Raw genomic sequence first — 10,663 nt, 5'->3', positions numbered from 1 at the left:
AATTAAGTTATTTAATATCTCGGAGTCATAGTTTAATCTGCAGAATGAAGCTAATAACACTTTCTTTACAGGACAGTTGCACAAAGTATAACTAGCACAGAGCAGAAATGAATTATTTTCTAATCTTTTATGAGGAAGCAAGGACTGGTCTGATATCCAATTTTATGGTAAAGAGAATAAAGAATAAGAGTGTAAGATGATTTTTCTAAGGTTCCATAATTTTCTAAATACAAAGACCATGTCATTTCTAATATACTATTCTTTTTTTCTGTTCAAAAGATGTGCATTGTTTTTCCAATTTTTAGAAATAAATACAAATGTATGCCTATTTGCACACACACTTTTATCATCTCTCAGCACTTTGCATTTTCAGTTATGTATATTAGCCCACTCAAAGACTTAAGACAGGTTGTTACAAACCTTCTGTTTTGAAATCAGAATCTGTATCAGACGACCTATGGAGAGGAATATTTTTATACAAGGATACATTTTGTGATTTTAGGATGCTCTAATGATACATGAAAGCTCACATGATACATGTGAGGTTCAGTGCCATCTTTTTGAGGTCTATCCGTGTAGTAGCTTTACCACAGGGTTATACCCTATTTCTCCACCTGCACGTGGTGCACTAAGCTCACATCACCCTTTACTCTCATTTAAGTGAAGCAACTCCAACATCAGAGAAGAAAATACCATCATATAATAAGTTAGGAAATCAGAGTCCCTGAAAGTGTTCCAGGATAAGGGATTTATTTTGGCAGTTAGATCATAATAATTGGGAAGGAACTGGAAAAGAGAAGGCTCAGAAAGGGAGTTAGAAGGACAAGAAAATGAACCAGTGACCAACCAGATAATCAGAGAATATGTCCAGCCTCTGAAGTGGAAATTTAAAAGGGAACTCCGGGGAAGGGCTGTGGGGAATGTCGTCTCTATGCAGCTCTCATCTCTGTAGGTCCTCAGACAGGTGTGTGGTGGTGAGTGTGAGTCTGCTGCTGCTCAGCACGGTCAGTAGTGAAGAAAAAGGGTGAGACGAGGAACAGATGAAAATAAGAACAAGATGAGATGGACTGGGCAATTCTGCATGTGTCTGTCACCACACCTGGTCATGAGCTACTGCTTCATTTCTGCCTCCCAAATCTTGTGAAAATTCTTTTTTGGCCACTGCTAACTTGGAAATAATACAGAGAAGAGATTTTTGGGTAGGCTTTTCTCAGTTTATCCAAGATGACATAGAATAATCCATCAGAGTCATTTACTAAAGGAGAAAGAAAAGGAATTTGTTTCATATCTCATCTATACTCATCTGAAAGTCCCTTTACCTTCTGGTGATGGAGTCTACTGACAGGAAAATCTAATTATTTATTATTTTTCTCATTGTGATGAAATTTACATACAGTTACAGGCCTGGATCTCAAGTGTGAGATTTAATATATTTTGAAAAAATATATATGCTTATATAATTGACACCCCAGTAAAATCTTATAAGCCTGGAGACCAAGTAATGTGAGTTCTCTAAATTTTTTCTTTTTAAGATTGTTTAGACTATTTTAAACCCTCTGTATTATATGTTTTAGCATCAATTTGTTAATGTCTATAAAATATCTGGTTGGAATTTTTACTGGGATTACATTGACTCTACAGAAAATTTGGGGGAGAATTGACAGTTGAACAATATTCAGTCTTCTAATCTGTGAAAATTATATATCTCTCTCTTCATTTATTTATATTTTCTTCAATCTCAGCCACATGTTATAGTTTTTAATGTAGGCCTTTGGCACATCATTTATTACTGTTATTTCCAAATATTCTTTGTCTCATCATGTCATTGTAAATGCTATTTTAAAATTTCATTATCTAAAATTTGAATACTGTTATTTGTATAGGGACTTCATATCCTGTGACCTTTCTTTATTCACTTCTAAAATCTAATAGATTGATTCCTTAAGATTCTCTACATAAACCAATTTCTATGAGTAAATAGAATCTATGCCTTTAGATTCTTAAAGCTTTTAATTTGCTTTCATGCTTTATCTAACTAGTTAGAACCTCTAGTAGAATGTTGAATAAAAGCTAAAAGAAATATTCTCACTCTTGATATAAAGGAGAAAGAGTTCAATATTTCATAATTAAGTGGGTTGTTAATTGTAGAATTTTTTGTAGATGATGTTTATCAGATTAACTTCTCTTCTATTCCTACTTTGCTCTGATTTTTAACCATGAATGGATATTGAGTTTTGCCAAATGATCTTTAAATTAAAATGGTCATCTGTTGATATGATATATAATTTTTCATTCTTGTTTTGTTAATATGGTAAATTATATTGATCGGTTTTTTTTTTTTTTTGATCGGTTTTTTTTAAAGATTTTATTTTATTTATTTATTCATGAGAGACAGAGAGAGAGAGGCAGAGACCCAGGCAGAGGGAGAAGGAGGCTCCATGCAGGGAGCCCAACACGACACTTGATCCTGGGACTCTAAGATCATGACCTGGGCCAAAGGCAGCACTAAACCACTGAGCCATCTAGGTTGCCCTTGATTGTTTTTTTATTTTTATTTTTATTATTTTTTTATTGGCTTTTTGAATATTAAAACAACCTTGCTTTCCTGGTCTAACCCAACATGGTGATAATTTAAAATTCATGTATATTGATGGGTTTGATTTGCTAGAATTTTGTGAAGGATTTTTGTGTCTATGTTCATGGGGGATATTTGATCACATCTTCTTTAATTGCAGTGTTTTTGTCAAGTTTAGAAACAGGGTTTTGCTGGCTTCATAAACCAAACATGAAATGATCCTTTTTTCTGAAGGAGTTGTTGAGTTTGTGAATTACTATATTATTTCTTAAGTATGTCATATAATTAGTAGTAAAACCATCTGGACTCTAAATTTTCTTTGTGGTTATGAATTTTACATTAAAAAAAGCTAGATCGGGGCTATTTTTATTTTCTATATTTTTTATGTCAGTTTTATAAAACTGTTTTCAAGCAATTCGTTCATTTCATCCCAATTGTTGAATTTATTGATGTAAAGTCGTTAAAATATTCCTTATTATCCTGTTTATGTCTGTAGGATCTGTAGTGATATCCCCCTTTCTGTTTCTGATAGTAGTAATTAAATAATTCTATTTTTCTCTATTCATCTTATTCATATTTTCTCAATTTTATTAACATTTCAAGGACGACTTTTATTCTATGTTTCTTCTACTTATTTTGGGTTAAATTTTCTGTCTTTTTTTTTGGCTCTTTATAATGAAAACTCAGGTCAATTATTATAAATATTTATTCTACTTTTCATAAAAGCATTTAAAGTAATAAAATTTCCTCCTAGCACCATTTTAGAGACTTCACACGAATTTTGATATGTTGCATTTTAATTAGCATTCAGTTCAAAATATTTTCTAATTTCTCATATGAGTTATACTTTGGTCCACAGATTATTTAGAAATATGTATTTCAAGTTCCAAATATTTGAGGATTTTTATCTATCTTATTTTTATTATTACTTATTTTGTGCTATTGTACTCATGTATTTTACTTTTAAACATTTTAAAACCAGAATGTACATTGTCTAATTTTTTGCTTTAAACAGTCAGCTGTTTTTTAAAGGCATAAAAAAATATTTATCTAGGTATTTATCTCTTTTCACACTCTTCATTCCTTACTGCATATTAGAAGTTCCATTCAGTCTGAAGAACTTCAAGATCTTATAGTAAAGGTCTGAACATGAATTCTTTCTGCTTCCACTTACCTAAAAATATGTTTATTTAATTTTCATATTCATTTTGCGGATTATTTTTACTATCTATAAAATTTCAGGTAATTGTTGGGTTTTATTTTTGTTTTCTTTTTTCATTTCATTCAGCATTTTGCATAATTTGTTCTCTTGCTTTCTGACTTTCAGTGTTTTTGGTGAGAAATAAGCCATCCTTTGTATCATTGTTCTACTGTCTCTGATGCATTTTTTCACTACTTTTATTAAAAGATTCTAGGGATCCCTGGGTGGCGCAGCGGTTTGGCGCCTGCCTTTGGCCCAGGGCGCGATCCTGGAGACCCGGGATCGAATCCCACATCGGGCTCCCGGTGCATGGAGCCTGCTTCTCCCTCTGCCTGTGTCTCTGCCTCTCTCTCTCTCTCTCTCTGTGACTATCATAAATAAATAAAAAAAAAAAAATAAAATAAAAGATTCTTTATTTTTTAAAAGATTTATTTATTCATGATAGACATAGAGAGATTCTTTATTTGTATTTGGGTTTCAGCAATTTAAATTTGATGTACCTAGCTTTTTTTTTCTTTCTGACTTTGGATTTGAAGGTCAGAAATTTTGGTTCATCTAGGAAATTTTTGGTTATTATTTCTTTAAATATTTTATTCCTCATTTTGTCTTCTTCTGGAAATTAACTATATGTATGTTATACCACTTGTGATTGTTTCACAGAACAAATAATCTATGTTTCTTTAAAAAATACTCCTTTTCTCTCTTCAGTTTGGATAATAAAAAGGGATTTAAGCTTATTGACTTTTTTTTTCTGAAATCTCTAACTTGCTCTTAAGCGTATTCAGTATGTTTCATTTCAGATATTGCAATTTCAATATTAGAGTATTGATTGACTTCTTTTTATCTCTTCTTGATTCTCCATCTGTTTACTTGGTTATATTTATATTATCTTTGAACATATTTATAATAGCTATTTTAGAGTTCTTGTCTAATAATTCCAACATCTGGGTCATCTTGGAGCCTGCTTCCATTCGCTTTTTTTTCTTGATTATAGGTCACATTTTCTTGCTTCTTTACATATCTAGTAATTTCTTATTGTACACTAGCTCCTATGGGTGACACATCATTAGTCTGGAGTATTTGTTCTTTTTGAAAGAAGTTTAATTTTGTTCTGGTAAGCAGTAAAGTTATTGGTGGGTCCATCTAAATCTGTTGTTTTTATTCTTTTTTAGGGTAGGTTCAGTACAGTTTTGTCTTTAGCCCTAGAATATGGCTCTTACTTTATGATATGGTCCTTGTTCCTGAGGGATGGATTTCCTGAGTTCTCAACTGACTGCCTAAGTTTTTCAGTTAGATATCTACTCTGTCTCCTAGAATTATGTGGACATCTGGTACCTTGATTCACCTCTAAGTCCTGGAGCATCTATTCTTTGTTAGGCTCTGTGGACTCTTAGCACTTTTGAGGCCACCCTTCTGTGTAGCTCCCTTCTCTCATTTACCCTGTTCTGAAAATTTAAGGCTTTCAGTAGTACTGAACTGTTTTCAGATGGCAGAGGGCCTGATGTGCTCTGTGTGAGTTCTACTTCTCTGTGCCTTTGGCCAAGAGGAGTTCCAGTCAGGAAGCAAATGCAAATGTGAAATTCACTGTGTATGTTTTCCTTCTCTCTAGGCTTATTGTTCTATGCTTCCTGTTATTCAGCGCCTATGAGGAATTTCCTTATACATTTCACTCAATTTTATAGTTGTGTACCTTATAGAGTTTTCTTTTTCCTTCTTTTTCTCCTTCTGCCCAGCATCTCTCTCATTCTTTCCTTCTTTCTTCTTTCATCAAGTCTATAACAACAGCCAATCCCTGAATTTACTACCCTTTTCTACTGCTTGAAATTTGTCTAGCATAATACTCCTCTGAATGTTGATAATAAACATTCTCTTCCTGGACTTCTCTACAAATGAAGGATAGTGACTATTTTGAATGGCAGTTTCTAGGTCAGTTTCTAGGTCAGAGAGTATACGATGAAGTTGCATAAGTTTTTTTGAAGTCCTTTGTTTGGGAAGCTAAGGTCTCAATGTTGCCCAACTGACTGTACCCCAAGGGACATATAAAGGTGAACTAATGAAATAATGAATGTTGGAAAAGAACTTGCCACCTAATATATATCTGAGTACTTATTTTTTAAGCTTTAAAATCTCACTTACTTTTAAAGACAAAGAGGTTAGGATTGTTAGTTTGATTTTCAGCAACTACAAGAAATCTGCTTAAATCCCCAGAGTAGAGAAATAATTCCATTCTCTTTTGGATGGCGGTCCATCAGGTGGCCAGTAGACTACAATAGGTCCCAGAGGTTCTTTAAAAAAAATTCTCTGGGGGTGCCTGGGTGGCTCAGTTGCTTGAGCGTCTGTTTTCAACTCAGGTCATAATCCCAGGGTCCTGGGGTCAAAGCCCCATACTGAGCTCCCTGCTCAGTGGGGATCCTGCTTCTCCCTTTCCCTTTGCATCTCCCCTTGCTGGTTCTCTCTCTCTCTCTCTCTCTCTCTCTTAAAAAATAAAATATTTTAAAACTTCTCTGCTAGAATTGGACCATTTATATTTCAGCTGCCTCCAAGTTCTTCTAAAGTTCTTGGTCACTAGCGTATTATGGGTGCTGAATCTTTTGCTCCACATAGATTACTAAATGCAACAACTGCAACAATATTTGCTTACTAGAGAAGAAAATATTACACTCAGAGGTCTGGGGTATTACAAATCCAATTCCGAAACTAGAGCATACTTCCAATTCAGCTACTTAAATCCCATGTGAAAAAGAAATCTTGGGCACTTCCTCTATTTCTCTATTTGTTATATTACATTTCATCTTGTATTATATTTTAATGTAATATATCTTATTCCTTTATCTGTTTCTTTATTGTCTATTTTTTGCCACTATAATGGTAAGGTCCATGAGAACAGAATCCTTGTAGGTTTTATCCATTGCTCTTTCTTCAGAGTCTAGAATAGCAAATAGTATGTCCTTGGTAAGCATTTTTTGCATGTGTCTCTTATCTCTCTCCCTAAATTACAAGCCCTTGAAGATAGGTAGAGTCTTGCTCATCTCTAACATTTGTTTGACTGTGGAAAGCTCTTGATTAATAGTGATTGAATGATTTGATAAATGAATAAAACTCCTGAACATTTCAGTTAATGTCATTAAGTATTAAAGTTGAAAAAGTGCTTGAATACTCAGCACTGAGAAAAAGAGGAAGGATACAGAGTTTGGAAGGGAAGGAAGTGTGTCTGATATTTGTGAAGATTCCTTCCTGGCTGTGGCCAGCAGCTACAAAATCTCTTTGGGTATTTTCTGTAGAAACACCAATTCTAAACAGACTATCCTCAATTATGGAGGTCGAGGACGGAAAGTTAGGATTCTGCAGTCTTTTCTTGGCTCTGTTATGCTGTCTTTGCAGAATGACCTTGGAGAATCATAGCCTCTTTGTGCTGCTCTGTCCCTATGGAGATGAGAGAGCAGAAGAGAAGAGCTTTCTTCCCCTTCCCACATAAGTGTTTGTTTTTAGCCTCATGAATTTGCCAGAGTGCTTAGATACCAAGGTGACAGACGTCAGAAAAAATATGACAGCAAAATAACTTGTTAGGAAGACATATAGAAATGGAGTGCATTTCTAAAGGGGTGTGGAACATGGGGTCTGGAATAATGTTAGTGAAAATTTTGGAGGTCTTTTTATGAATTTAGTCGATAGTTTAGTCCTGATTCATACAGGATCTTGACTAAAGTTAAAGGAATGGAGTACTTCTAATGGCCACTGATCTAAGTCACCTCATAGGGGTCTTAAGCCGGGCATGAATGGCAGAAGCAGAAGCCAGAAGGAATTAGAATTGAGTGTGCCACCTGTCTTCCCCTAACACATTTAGCCTGCTGTGATGACTGCTACTCCAAATTTGAGAAGCTGCTTCAAAAGTTATCACATATCACAACTTGCCACTCTAGCTCAAGCATTCTACAGTTCCATTTTGTTATAGTAGTAAATAATACTGCTGTGGACAGCCAGAGATACATAGGCTTTTATGTATGTATGCATGTATGTATGGATTGATTGATTGGCTTTATCACCTGTGTGTAGGGTTGGGGAGAGCAGGGAGTGTACCATAGAGATAATAAGGAAGATGTGGAAAGGCCTAGAGGGGAGACTCAGGGAGAGTAAAAGTTGTCTTTTTTTGCTAACATTTTCATTTGCAATCACATAATGGGAGAAAGAGAGAGAGACAGAGATACTGAGAGCAATGGATTTTGCCATAACAACTAATAAACTGCAATTGGTCAAAGAAGGATGGGTAGAGTCAAGTCAAAAAAGTAAGAAAGAAAGAAAAAGAAGACAGAAAGAAAGGAAGAAGAGAGAAACATTTAAGGAAGGAAAGATTAAATTTCCAATGCACATTGATAGAGATATAAAAGTATGTTTTAGAGTATGTTGGTGGGAGACATAGGATAATGAATTAAAATACGTAAGAGGGGATGAAGAAAATGACAAACATTCATATAACGGTATATTTAAAAAACCTGAAGTTCTAAAAGTGAGAGTTGATTTGATGTAGAAAACTAGAGCAATCTCTCTCTGTCTCTGTCTCTTTCTCTCTCTCTCTCTCTCTCTCTCTCTCACACACACACACACACACACACACACACACACACACACACACATCAGGAGAGAAGCATCTTGAGGCCACCATGAAAGGGCAAATTGACTTAGATGATTTTTGTGTCACAGTTTCCAAGAGTGCCTTTCCATGACTGAATTGATGCATTGCACGTGGAGGATAGCACTGTATCCCCTTTTCATGCCATTCCCTCCACCTCACAGACCACAATCTATGCCACATTCACTGCCCCTCCAGCTGCCTGGAGAATTGTGCCAGCAAGAAGCAGCAGAAGAGCAGTACCCAGGAGATGGAATGGGAGGCAGTAGGCAAAGCCTGGAGATAAATGGATTTATTCATCAACAGGTATTTTGTTGAGTCCCAAATCCCAATCATATGTTGGACATGAGGTCCAGGGGAATGGACGAATGGACAAATATGGCTTATTACCATAATGAAGTTGAAGTTGTGTTTCTGTAATAATTGAGAGTGAAATTTAGGGAGCTGGGCAGGGAAGGAATCTCAGTGTCTCTAAATCTACTCATAAACTCAACTGGGAATCAGAGAGGGAGCAACTCCAACTCCATGACAGGAGCAGGAGGATGGAAGGGGAGACATGTTTTTCAGGAAGAAGAGTATCAGGCATATTCCCATGTAGAAAAAAGGATTAAGGTGTCTGCAATTCAGGAGATTAAAATTCCCAATGATCAAACACCTCTGCTTCTTTCACCTTTTGATGAGCAACATGTGGATTCTTTTTGGTGCTGATTTTAGCCTACCCTCTGCCTTGTGAGGAGGGAGTATTCTGCTTCCCTCAGTGGGCCTGACAACCATGCCTTGGAACAGAATGAGACTGATGAAGTATGGCTGTGACTGTTTTCAGTTAGAACATTAGCAAACTCAACTACAAAAGGCCACCTCACAGAACAAAAATCTTGCGATGTGCAAAGTACAATGGAAATCTCCAGGCTGCAAACAGAAGTGTCTTTGGCTGCCAAGACAGAGGGACCTTGCAGAAGATAGAGCATGAAAGTGATTCTGCACAAAACAAAGTCAGAACACAATGGTATATATTTCAGGCACATGAAAGGATATGTGGCAGCAATACTAAAGAGACATGATTTTCCTACAGAATGGGGGCAGAGGGAGAGCAGAAACCCAATCAGCCAATACAATTGTGGCAGAGAAACAGATTTGGTTCTGTAAAGGGAGAGGGGAAAAAAGCTTATTTTTTATGAATTAATCTCTAGTTGGTTTTCATAAGTTGTTCAGAAACAAGTGAGCATATGAATAATACATACTGTACACAGGCCCAAAAACACAGAGCTATCTCCAGTTGAGACTGCGAGAATGAAGGCATTTGGAGAAATATAATTGAGTAAAGGGACCAGAGAGAAAGCATCTGAAGGTGGGAGTGTGAGCAGCAGCAGGGAACAGACACCCTGGGGGGGAGGGAATATATATTTCTTATCTCCCCAATTAGGTTGTAAATTCTTGGAGAGCTGGGATAATCTTTACATCTTTTACTAATTTGGATTTTCCCAGGTTGCATAACAAAAATTTGCACATAGGAGATGGTAAAAATATTAATAGATAAATAGATTAATAGATAACATTAATAGATTAATAGATAATATTAATAGATTGATTAATAGATAAATTCAACAGTGATGTGGTGGTGAATTTGTCTGATTGCCAGGCTGATCATTATTGTATTATTGGAATGGAAACAGAAAATAAGAAATCCATACTCTTGGGACCAACATTAATACAGATGAAGCACCCTTCAGTTGCCTAGATAGAAAAAAGAGTTCAGGGATGGTGTGCCTCCAATGGTGTTTTATATGGTTGTGCAATTCATTGATTAGCCAATCATCCCCAAAGTGGCACACTTCCTTTATCTAAAGACTAGAATAGTGAGCTGAAGTTAAAGGCTGTGGTCACTGCTTCCACAGAACAATAGTTCCACAAAATGTTCTGTGGAAAAAGAATTCCATGGTCAATTAAGCTTAGGAAGTGCTTTCTATATTTCCCTCATTATCATTTAAAAGGCTCAGAGAAAACCTATAGTAAATTGCCCTGTTGAACCTTGTTTAATCCTATGCTTTCCAAACTAAGTTGACCATGGAAAGTTTTCTTTTCCTTTATTTCCTTTTTTCTCCCTTAAATACCCATTAGCATCTTTCAGAACTAGTTCTCCATGAAGTGCACTTCGAGGAATCCTAGTTTGGGTGATTGTGAAGAAGCAGGGCATTTACCAAGCATCTTCCACATTACACGAATGGGGGTAAGGCTGGGTAGGGTAACTAACTCAAGGCTC

This window comes from Vulpes vulpes, chromosome 12 (genome assembly GCF_048418805.1).
Source record: "Vulpes vulpes isolate BD-2025 chromosome 12, VulVul3, whole genome shotgun sequence".
NCBI classification, from domain to species: Eukaryota; Metazoa; Chordata; class Mammalia; order Carnivora; family Canidae; genus Vulpes; species Vulpes vulpes.
Note: the sequence above shows the minus strand (reverse complement) of the source record.